A 12,083-nucleotide genomic window follows, 5' to 3' on the forward strand; every position below is an offset into this window, starting at 1 on the left:
GACAAGTTCATAGGAAAAAACATCTAAAAACGAAGCTGGCTTCGAAATGCTTGTAGTCCTTTCACTTTGCCATATCTTTGACATGTGCACATGCAGGAGGAAGGTGAGCGTGTAGTAAAAGCATGTGAGCAATATTTCTTTGACCATAGAAATTGTAGACAAGCATTTAATGTTAGTTTGTAAATTTGCTTCCTGATTAACCCCAAATTAAGGTGTCTCTGAGAGCCATTTGTAATTGAGTTGTATGCAAATGAAGCCATTCTTTATATTAACCCTAAATCTTTATTTGTGTAAATAAATAAATAAATAAATTTTAAAAATGCTATATTTAAAGCTCTGTTGTTTCACTGTCCCTGAGAGCTTGTGATAACAAATTACTGCATAATTGCTGCCTATAAAAGGCCACTTCTTCCTCAAGGGATGGTGTTTCCCTGTTTTCTTATTTTTTTCTCCAGCGGTATCTTGACCCTTCTAAAGAGCGACTATTAGCCTGGCCGTCAGAAAAGCTCTGTTGTGCCACAGCTTGCTGTTAACTAAGTGAAAGGAACTTGCTTTCTCACTGTGACAAGTGAAGTGAAATAAACCCAAACAGACCACAGTTTTAAATGTCATTGGTTTCTCTTGCTTTTGGAAAACCCTGTCCTGGTCCACAGTTCTACATTTTCTTGGAGGCGGACGGATCCTGCTGCCAGGATTTGCTAACCCCCCCCTCAGAAAGAGAGAGACAGGATAAGCTCACTGCTTTTGACACGAGCCAATTTTCTATTCAAATATGATTGACCGTGATTGTGCAGTTTGGCATTTACGTTGCATCCATGAAAGTGCCTTTTAACATTTACAAACCACCGTTCTGTAATTTCCAGCTAGTTGTTTTTGGCTCAAAAACAATACCACAAAGCGTTTTCCATGCTTTCTCCAGCACAAAGGTGCCATTTATCAGATATCCTAAGTACCATGTGACTCTTTCAATTTAGATCTGTAAGTAGACCTGTTAGTAAACACTTGTAATATTTGAGCAGTTTGCATAAACAAAATGGAAGCATTCATACACTTGCTGCAAACCAGAGTCATTAGATCGTTGTCTGTAACAGCCATTCATCTGCACAGCATCGGCTAAGCTGCTCTACTATGAAAAGATGACACGCCACTTCGGATTTGTCTCCGTCTTGGCAATGAAGGCGCCTCTGTGTCCCTATTTGTGCATCAGGCTGAGGGGATTTCTAGGCCGCCACCTGATTCACATTGCTGTAATTGAGTTGTGGCCATAAGCACTACTGTGCCTGCCGAGGCCCTAGGTAATTCACACACCACAAAAGCACTGTTTTACTCCACTTTTCACATGATGTCTGGGGCACAAATGCAGCAAGTGAGAAAGTCCAATCTATTGGAAAAGGGTGGGGAGATCATGGGGAGAACGAGAGGGGGGAAAAAGTGTGTAAGAGTTTTCATGTAGTAAAGCACTTCTGCGCCAGAAAGCCAGGGAGTCACTGAGTCTGCAGCACGTGGATAAAGGACCACAAAGCTCTCGATTTCAAATCTCTCTCTCTCTCTCTCGCCCTCTCTCTCTCGCTCTCTCTCTCTCTCTCCCTCCCTCTCTTTCTCTGTTTTTTTTTTTTCTCTCAGAGCTTAGGAGCCGCAATCGATTCAAGGACGGCGAGATTGACGTTTTTGGGGTAAGCCCGAATTTGTCACTGCTTTTGACTCTGGGTAATTTGGGTTTTCCACATTTAACACTTTGTGTGTTTGTGTGTACCAATTTTTTTTCGCACGCATGTCTCTATATAAGCGTTGCTCTTTGCCATATTAATGTCGTGGAGAGGTCGACTCTGTTGTCATTTGTTTTTCCCATGACACATGGTCTGCATTTCGCTGGCTGGGTAAAGTTCAAGCTTGTGGACAGCTGACTTTTTTAAGTCTTTCCAATCATTTTCACACACCCTTGCACAGACACACACACACACTGTGCGTCTGTTTGGAGGGGGTGCTGTGTCTTGTGCCCTGCGTGCTGCTAGCATTAGGATGAGCACTGTTGCATCAGAGATGGGGCAGGGACTGTTGCATCAGAGCTGGAGTTGGCAGCGGGGAGATTTGCCCTGTCATATTAAAGTGACAAAGACCAAACACAAACAGCCGTTCATCATTCGCTATATTGGCTTGAAGTGCACGGACCATTGCTGTGTGAATATAGATTCATTTTGGTTCTTTGTATTAGACTGGCAGCTAAAAGAATACTGCTATTCAGTCTTATCCCTTCTCTGTCATTTCATACTGTTTTGACAAATTCTTTTCATCATAGTGATTGAAAGGACGGAGCTTAAGGTTGGCCAGTTTTCTTTCAGCCAATCAAAGGTCGCAGTTTGTCCTCCTCAGTCTGGTTTTGTCCTCTTTGTACAGACTTGTTTTACTCCCCTGTCCTGTCCCGTCTTGTCCCATTCTGTCCTGTTTTTAAAACAGCTCTTCCTGGCCTTGGGAGAAAGGTAATCTCTTCCTCTCAGACATGCACCTGCCCTCATACCAGCCTCTGAGCAAAAGCAAACTGAATGCTGTGTGTACCAGTATGCCAGCCAATACCCAGAAGAATGCAGACTCTCTCTGCAGATCACTTCCGTCATGGCATACCCACACGACAGAGATGTGCTTTGTGGACAGACGCACACCCACAGAAGACGTCCATGTGTTGTAAGTGGGGATGACATGTGGTCTGGCAGACACTCCCCCGCTGGCAATCAGTTTGGTTATAGGGGATGGCCTGATGGGCAAGATTAAACCCAGCACTTTGGCCTTAAATACAGCCAGCTCTGTATTCCTCTCTTCTTTCGTTCCCTTTGGGTTATTTCATTGAAAAAAATTTATCCCACTTTGTAGTGTTTTTAGCTTTTGTAAGGTAGACAAAAAAAAAAGGTACAAATTGAAGCTGTTCAGTTTTTTGTTCATTGCCTTCATCATGTTAACTTCATCACATTCTGTGAATTGGCAGAGGATAGCTGCAGCCATTTTGTACTTTATCTCTGAGTTAGCAGGTTTGGGGTTTTCATCTCAATGTAAAACTATACTGAAGCTCCCCTCCCCTTCCCCCTCTGCTGCCCTCCCTCCCTTCATAATTTAGATCCAGTCTCATAAGTGGGTTGGGAAGAGGCCCCGGCAGTTGATGTGGAACACATGCCTTTAATGATTCACACTCCGTGCGGTAGGTCGGCGGTGGCTGCCGAGCCCGCTGCCTCTCCCTCCGTCTAGAGTAGGAGTCCTGTGTTTTTCACAGTGTTGTTCCCTTTTTTCTTTTTCTTTTTTTTACTCCATACATGGAAACTTCAGGGAAGTTGAAATGCATAGCTTATAGTTTATATATACACTGTTATGTACATTTAATGGCTCCTCTTAGTCTCACTCAAAAAGCTGGACACAGTTGGATTTTTGTTTACCTGCCAGGCTATAACACTTTCTGTATCTTCTGTTTTTTTTCTTGTTGATGAAACTTCATGGAGTGAACTGCTAACTCCAGTGGCTCTGATGGTAATTTCTCTCCTGTCATTGTGGTAAATCTGGCTATAAGTTTTGGTGTGATTATGTTGCTGTTCCAATTTTTCACTATCGAATAACCGATCTAAAACTCAAAGGCTTATGGCTGAGTAAACTACTTCAAGCTCAGTTGATGTGTTGTGGCTCCAAGCTCATTTACTGTAAGGCGTTTGACCAGCAAGACATTGCGTGGCATGTTACTTCCTCACCGAGGACAAAATAGCAGAAGTGATGCTCAATACTCAAACCACAGTGACAAATTTGAGCAATTTCACAGCGTTAATCCCATTCAAACAAATGCAGATGCCCCCCCCTTTCCCCGGTGCATCTAGTTACTCATTTGTTACCTTATTTTGGTGTAAACGGGGAGTTTCTGGCTGCAGAGGCAAAAGTTAGTGAAACGTGCCAGCACGTGGCCATCCAGGCTAACGTAAATGGCTTCCTGTTTGTTTTTGTTTTGTTTGTTTGTTTGTTTTAATTTCTTTTACTTTCACCCACTGCTCTCAATCTCAGCCTACATCTTTCCATCCATACTTCCATCTTTTGTACTCCACCCCTCTCTCTATCTCTTCCTGTGTCGCACCATCGTGGGTCCCACACCTAGTTTTGGGGCCTTGTCTCACTACTCCTTTCATCACCTGCTCATGGGAACACACTACGTCATCTATCACACAGTGAACATTACAGACAGAAAATAACTCCTTCCTTTTTATCCAGAAACAAACATGGTGAGATCTGCCGCGCTTAAATGAAAGTTTCCAACACTTGCTGACCGTACTGGTCAAATTAGGCTGCTCGTGCATTGGATATGTCACTGTAAAGCACTGTATTAATGTGCTAAAGTGATGCAGTTATTGATTCACTGGCAGCGGTACATCATATTTTTGTAATGATTTGGGAAAATGTGTGTGCTTCGTTGGAAGTCGCAGTGCTCTTTTGCATTAGTGGGAGAGTAATTTAGTTTTAGCTCTTTTTCCCACAAGTGCTTGGATTAATGCCCATGAGTTTACCAATCCTGTTTACTATGTTTTTATGTGGTGGCGCTCAGTTTTTACAATACCCATTATCCACGAGCCTAACAAAGTGCCACTCATAAAGTGTTGCTTTAATGAAACTATGCTTTGTGCTGTTTTATGCACTGTGTTTTGCGAAAATTGGTGTTAATCTGTTCGGGGCTCATAAATTAAGCCTTTTGTTATAACATGTTTTATGAAGTTTGTTGCTCTCAGAGCTGCTTTTGGAACAACAGATGGAGTGTTTGAAGTGTGTGTGTGTGTGTGTGCGTGTGTGTGAGCGCTAAAATTGATGAAGAGACCTCCCTGGATTTGAGTATTGCTACAAATCACCACTCGATACTGTATGCAGAAACCCCCAGTCATTCTATGCGAGAGGGCGTAGCTAACAGTACTGAGTAGTCTGCAGTTCCTCTTTGGGGCGCCTCCTGACAGGAACTTGGCAGCAAGGAAACATAAACAAATTCCCTGTGGTGGGCTGGCAGGCTGGGCGGCGCGGTCCCCCCCCTCCCGTTACCATACATGCACAGCGAAGCGCAGCCCAGCTCAGGCTAGCATGCTCAGCTCAGAACCCACAAGCTGTGAGAAATAGATCTTAAAGGGACAGGTGCTGCTGGCTTTTCGTCATAGGGCACAGGGCCACTCAGTATTTGCAGTCTGTTTTCATTGTGTTGTTCTAGACTGACAGCGGTGTGTGTTACTCCTCCTGCACAAACCCCTGACAGATCCAAAAAACACCTTTCATGCTTAGGGGAGGGGAACTATAGCCAGGGGTCCCCGAATTTGTGCTGAGTGAGCAAAAAGCCAAAGCAAGGATGATGTAATGATGGCAGCGATGGCGGTTGGGGGAGATTGGAGCGAATGCAGTTGTTGCAATCTGGAATGAAAGCGAGAGGGGACACGATGGCTAAAGCGGTCATAACGTATACCCACACAGTTGCACAACCAAATCATGCATTGTTGTGCACACATCGTATTTATGCATTTGTGTGCAGACAAAAACTCAGATGTCTGCAGTTTTCTCTTTCTTTTTCACTCACCCTCTCCAAACACAGTAGTGTATTGTGCAGCCTGACCTGGTCCCTGTCCAAAGGCAAAGAGAACCCAGATTGCTGAAACAGAGGGGCCACTACTAACAGGCTGGCCAGGCTGTAGTTGTTATAGCCCGCTGTGGCCTTCCAAACCAACAGGGACTTCTGGCTGAGGCCAGAAACTGTGTGTGCATGCGTATATTTGTGTGTGTGTGTGTGTGTGTGTGTGTGTGTGTGTGTGCGTACACTTGAGCATTCTTTTTGATCAACCACAGAGGAGGTTTTTGGACAGGACTTGCAGGAGCCGACATGGCACCTCAGCGCAGTTTCATAAGCACTGGTAAAGGCATTTGCCTGACTTTTAATAGTCCTTCTCCATAACATCATCCAAATGCACTATTTTCAACCGTCCTTAAAGGGCGGTGCTCCTGGAGCAGGCAAGTAGGAGGAGAAGACCCTTCGCCTCCTTCAGTTCTCACTAGGAGGATTAAATGCCTCGGTGGTTTCAGTCATCTGCTTCAGCAGCTCGTCTGTGTGCTCTCACATGTGATTAGCACCTGTAATAATGTGGAATAGTGGCATACTAAAGTACTTGAACAGGCTGGATTTTCTGTCTGTCTTGGGGTGGGCATTAAATTAAATATGTTCTATGTATTCTACATGGGATATACTAGATGGCTGTATCCTTAACACTAGTACAAAGGGTTATTGTTTGCATTTTTTTTAAGCCAGATTCTCTAGTTCTTTCCCATCTATCTCTCTTTCACACACACAGACACAAAAAGAAAATCACATTTCCCCTGCATATCCAGGCCTTTCTCCTGGGCGAGTGTGTACGTAGCTGGACAGTCGGGCTTTCCCCTCATGTTAAAACATGTGTCAGCGTTTACAACTTTAATGAGAGGATTAAGCGAGACTATGATTCTGGTCATGAAAAGAGAAGAAACAAAACAAAACACAAAGAGTGAGTTCTAAGAGGTAATCTTATGTTCTCTCCAGAGCTTTTCTCACATAATCTTGGGGCAGTGTCTGCAGAATCAAGTTGGGACACTATCCAAGTTGTCTTTTCTCAGGTGTAGCTCCAGCCACATTCTCACTGCTGGAAATGCTCCATTAATGTGCACTGTTGTCACGTTGGCACAGATCGGCACAGTCGGACTTCATGTAGACTTGCTGTGGAACTGTAAGGCTAAAGACTGCTGATTGTCTGTCTCTGACATTTGTGTTTTCACCTCTTAAGTCTGTCTGGTTATGTCTAGAAAAAATGTCAACAAAAAAAACTATTGTGATTAAGTTGACGTGCTAGCTTGAAGTGTCTCATCGATATGGGGAAGCACACCGCTCAGTCTGCGGTCTGTCTGCGTCTTGCTTGCGTGCCAACCACTTCCAGGGCTGAGCTTTTTTTTTTATTTTTTGTGACTTTGTGCCTGACAAGTGAGAGTGAAAGATAACTATTTATTCTACTCATAAACACCAATGAGCAGCAATGCTTATAAACAGCAGCTCACATGTACAAAGTGAAAACAGAGAGGACAAGCTCAGAGAATAAATTGCACAAAATTTAATAATGATGAAAGATTACCTTAGTTTCTTTAGTAATGTTTTAGTTAGACCTTTCAACTAACACATGGTGGAACCCAGTGGATTGACACGGATTACTGCATTATGTATTTGTTTTAACTGTTGATTAGCGGGACATATTGGTCAGTGTGGTGTGCTTTTTTTTAAAGTATTCATCTAGATGCTAGAATAAATACAACAAGGAGGGACGATCGTAGGGGAAAGTCAGGTGTGACTATGACATGTGGTTGACTTGTCACAGCTGAAGTCCCATCTGTTTGTGCTCACAGAACACTATTGTAATGCAGCTGAACTGAAAACAAAGCTGTTTTCACTGCAATACCTTCCTGTTTTTGTTGTAATATGACTGACATGAAAGGTCGCCCACTGAAGCTAATGTAAAGCAGCCTTTATATTTTTAAACCCTTTTCCAGACTACTTCTCTTCACTCATGAAGTCTTGATTTTATAACAAAGAAGCTGTCTGATAAAATCACCACTGACTCACAGTGTTGGCTGCTCTGCTGCTCTGTTTCACCTGTATTTACAAGCAAAATTACCAAGTTTCTTGTCATCACCTCATTGATGGTTCATAGTCGGTAGTATATTTGTAGGACCTATGTGTAATCTGTTTAGTAAGAGTCACAATCATGTGTGTAGTTTTTAAAAAATATAATAATATAGATGCACACGCATTCAGCTGTACATAGCAAACACCGATGGGCCACTCTGAGCCAGGAAAGGCCCTTATATCTAAAACAATTTGGGAGTATAAAGTTAAGGTCACAGTGGTTATTTTCAGCTCAGTGAGTGGCAATAATGGCTTAAGCATTAATTTATTTTGAAATTTGCATTGCATGCATATCAACCCTTTCCACAGGTCATTTCAGCTGCGTGCAATTGCAGTGGGCCAGTTGCACAGCTGAAATGACTGGTAGAGTAAACCTTTATGCAAAATCATTGTGGACTTCTCAAGAACATGTAAAAACAGGAAGTGTCGGGGGATTATGTCACTGCCACATATTTTGTGGAAGTAACAATGCTGTCGTTTTCCCCTATTGCTCGCGCGCGTTCATGTGCGAGAATAGAACAGTCAGTGCTCTCTGCAAACAGCAGAGCTGGGGGGGAGGAGGGGGGAGTGGAGGACGAGGAGGGGCTGACAGAAAGTCTTAGGATCAAGCTGTTCCACTGACAGAGCACTGTGCAGGCTGAACTGGTGACAGTGCACTGCACAGGGAGAGAGACTGTTTAAAGGAATGTGGAGGAAATGGAGAAGATGGCACCAAAAGTGAGTTAAAGTTCCCCCTCCTCCCTCACAGGAAGACTATATGAGAACAGTGAAATTGGGAGATTAAAAAAAGCATGCATGCACATGTTATGTATAGTATGTAAAGCTCTTCTGTTGTGTGCGTGTATGTCCCAGTACTCACGGGGAGTACATTCTCACACCGACGAGGAGAAAAAGACAGCATCAAGAGCCCCAGATGTATCTTCTCCCCCGTTCCACTCTCTTATGTCCCACTAGGCACATCTCTGTAACGGCCCTTTATTGATCCCAAGACCTCCTTGTCTGCACTCAATCCCCATCGATCGGCACCTCGCAGGGTCTCAGAGGGCTGCTACACAGCCTGTTGCCGTGACACGCTGTGCGTCTATACTGTGTGTGCATGTGTGTAAAACCGCGTGTTTATTTACTAGAAAAGAAGCCCTGCCTTCATATGTCTGGGTGCGTAAGGCTGTGAGTGTCCGTCCAGTCTTTCTGTCAAGCCTTCCTGGGCTCTGTTAATGTGGCTGGAGACCTTCAGTGAAATCGCTCCGCTGTAGCATGGAGTGAAGGCCTCGCTGTCATTAAATCGTGAACGATTCAGGGCTCTATGTCGAAAACCTTGTAGCATGAAGACGTAAGCAGCCGGCATAAAGAGACTCACTTAGTAACTCTGCAGTCTTGAAAAAAGACAGAAAGAGATAAAAATGACTCGCATGTTTTTCTTTCTGTACTTTTTTTAAAGAAAACCCTGATTTACCAGTCAAGCCACATGAAAACTTTGCTTGTTATTGTTGCTACGTGATTGATTGAAGTCCTGGATCTGGGTCAAGCACCCCCCCCACACACACACACACACACACCTTCTTTTTCTCTCTCTCTCTCTCCTCTCTTCCTTGTTTTTAACCCTCTCTGCCTTTTTTCTACCTAAATAAGAGCCAACCCCCCACGTCTCTTCCCTTTGTCTCTCATCTGGTCTTCTGTTTTTGTTAAAGGACAGTTGATTAATGGTGCCACAGACAAAGCCCACAGTCTGCTCTCAGCGTGGCCTCAGATAGGGCTTCGCTCTAGGTAAACCAAAACACGTGTGCTCCGGACAGCCACTGGAAACCCCCGAGGAGTGAGCGAGAGCGAGAGAATAGGAGGGACCGAAGACTTTAACGACAGCACTCACTGATGTATTGTATACAGTGATGTAGGACTTTCCTGCACACTCCAGATTTATCGAGATGAAGGAGTTGTGTTTAATATATACAGTCCCGGGCGGACATGTTCTGGGTGTTGCCTTTTACACTGCCTGTCGGTAACTAAGATTTAGTTACACTACGCTGGCCTCTGTGTGTGTTCATTAAAGTATATACTTATCCTGCTAAGGTCCACCTCTCCTGGTGGGAAAGTGCACGTATTTACTGATCTTAATGTAGCAAAGAGTCATTTCAACACCTGAGTATTGTTGCTTGCCTGCAGGCTCTTCGGGAATGAGTGCTGTGCCCGTGACAGTCTTATAGATGAGAATTGCTTTATTGAATTGCCTTATTGAATGATAACTGAGCATATTATTCCTGCGACTGCGCTGAGGTTTTTATCGTTAGTTGTCTTCGTAATGGCAGGGCCTGACACTCGGTGTTTGTGCCGCATTGGTATGGTCTAATTGGCTGCGCCTGCTGCCAAAGTTAAACATGTTTTCACTGGAATTATTACCTAGTAGGTATATTGGCTAATAACTCTTATGTGTTCAGTTATACTATATGGTACTGACATACTGAGCAATTCTACTACATTTATATTCAGACCTTTTTTATACACTGTAAGCCAATAAAGACAATAAAGCATTCAGCGCATTTATATTTCTTTAATCTTCCTATATATATATATTTAGTTGCATTTGCGGTTATTATGGCTTTTGTGGCCCTATAGGTTGTGTTGATTCTGCTTTACTTCCGAGAGTTGCACAGAACAGCATGTGCTCCAAAGAGTCAGGGAGGTTTTACTCAGAAACCAATCGAAGAACTGTGGTAAGTTATCATCCTGTCTTGGCGAGAGTCTGCCTTCATAATGACTGGAAACCAAAACATAATTGAAAATAAAATTCTATTAATCAACAAGCCTTATTATAAATTGGCCACGGGCTGATATTAGGCACAGCGATTCAGCTGACTCACAATTTAAGCATTAATAGAATAATCAGATTTGAACTTGTGGAAATTCCCCCTTGTTTTCTCTAAATGTCACCAACCAGCCTGCAGTATGTTTGAAAAAAGCAAAGATATAATAACCGTTGGCAGTGCGTCAAACACATGTAAGAATTGTCTAGCTGGTCAGCAAGGTCGCTATCCAACAGCAACACCAGCAGCTCTTTGTCAAACTGTGTATACCTAATGTAGAGGAAAGGTGAAGCTCTCCCGATGAGCATGTAGCCCTCCTCCACTGCTTTTCACCCAGACGATGTACGCATGCCAGCTTCCTGTCTTTTCCAGCTCTCACACAGAATGATCCCAAAGCCTTCCTGTGGGTCTCAGAGGGATTAGCGGTGGCATGTGGACCGCCGGAAGTGGTGACAGGCTGATCAAGCAGAATTGTTCTATAGAACCAGAAGATTTTTGTCACAGATGAGATGAGCATGTTGAATATCGGGGCAGTTGGCAAATGCAATATTTACATCCCGTTTGAGGCTTGTATGGTATGGGAAGCGGAGAACATGATAAATAAATAAACTGGCGTGTTTTCAGAAGGCTGATGAGAAAATCCATTTTGGACTGTTCACAATAAACACAGGGACTGAGGCAGCGTGTTGCTTTTCCACAAGAAAGTGACTGCACTTTCGTTTGTGTCTCTGGCAGTCCTGAAGTGGAAATGTATTTTTAAACTTTTAAACTAGGTGAATTGAAACTCTGTTCATCCATACTTAGAAGCTTAGGATTTTTTCCTGGTGGTGACCTAAAAGCCACCCCACATCCATTTCATATTTTATTTTATTTTTTACAGAAATAAAGCAGAGTTTATTAAAGTGGTCCAGGTTAAATGCCATCTGTTGAGTCTGAAACCTGCTGAGGAGTTCGAATCAGCGCGTTCGCCTGTTGTGGGGAATCTGAAGCCAAGTGGCCCATCTTCACTTTATTAGACTGAGCGTCTGTTAATAATTTATCCTCTGCTTTCTCTGGAAGCAAAACCAAAAGGCTCAGCTGTGGCTGTCTGTCCAGATTTCTTGTCACTGGACATTCAAGCCTTTTCCCATTTTGGACTGCAAGATATTTACTCACTTACGCCCTTCCCCAACACACCCACACCCCCCCCACAATGTGCACCTGCCCGGATGAGCAGATGATGCTGTAGTGCTAGAGGCAAAGTTAGGGAAGCATGGGCATGTGTATTTTTTTTCCCCTCCCATCTTTTTGGGGTTTTTTTTTTCCTCTGTCATTACCTTTTCTGTTACTATACTAAGACAATGTGTACCCTGTACCAAATGTACTCTTTCTCCCTAGCTCTATCCCCAGGGAGTGCCTGTTCTCTTTATATTTTAGTGAGTTTTTTGCTCCCCCCACCCCCCCTTCCTGCTCATCATCACTTGCTGCACTATGGTGTCAAATTTGGTTATGTATGCACCCCATGTCTTTGATCTCCCCCTGCACTCCTGCGTTGTGTACATTGCATAACCACCCGCTGCTAAGCCTAGAGGTTCACCTCAACTCCCCCTCCCCCC

At 43.7% G+C, this 12,083-nt stretch overlaps 1 protein-coding gene across 6 annotated transcripts in view; it reads left to right on the forward strand.

The window, feature by feature from the left end:
* raraa (retinoic acid receptor, alpha a) overlaps positions 1 to 12,083 on the forward strand; it is a 141,057-nt gene that overhangs the window by 15,826 nt on the left and 113,148 nt on the right. For 3 of the 6 annotated variants that reach the window (XM_039616262.1, XM_039616264.1, XM_031739651.2), the window contains exon 2: positions 1,624 to 1,673. The exons of the other annotated variants lie outside the window; for them this stretch is intronic. The gene's annotated coding sequence lies outside the window, so the exon portion shown is untranslated. The remainder of the gene's footprint in view (positions 1 to 1,623; positions 1,674 to 12,083) is intronic. 6 annotated transcript variants of the gene reach the window in all.

Source organism: Oreochromis aureus, linkage group 8, assembly GCF_013358895.1.
Source record: "Oreochromis aureus strain Israel breed Guangdong linkage group 8, ZZ_aureus, whole genome shotgun sequence".
Taxonomy (NCBI): Eukaryota; Metazoa; Chordata; class Actinopteri; order Cichliformes; family Cichlidae; genus Oreochromis; species Oreochromis aureus.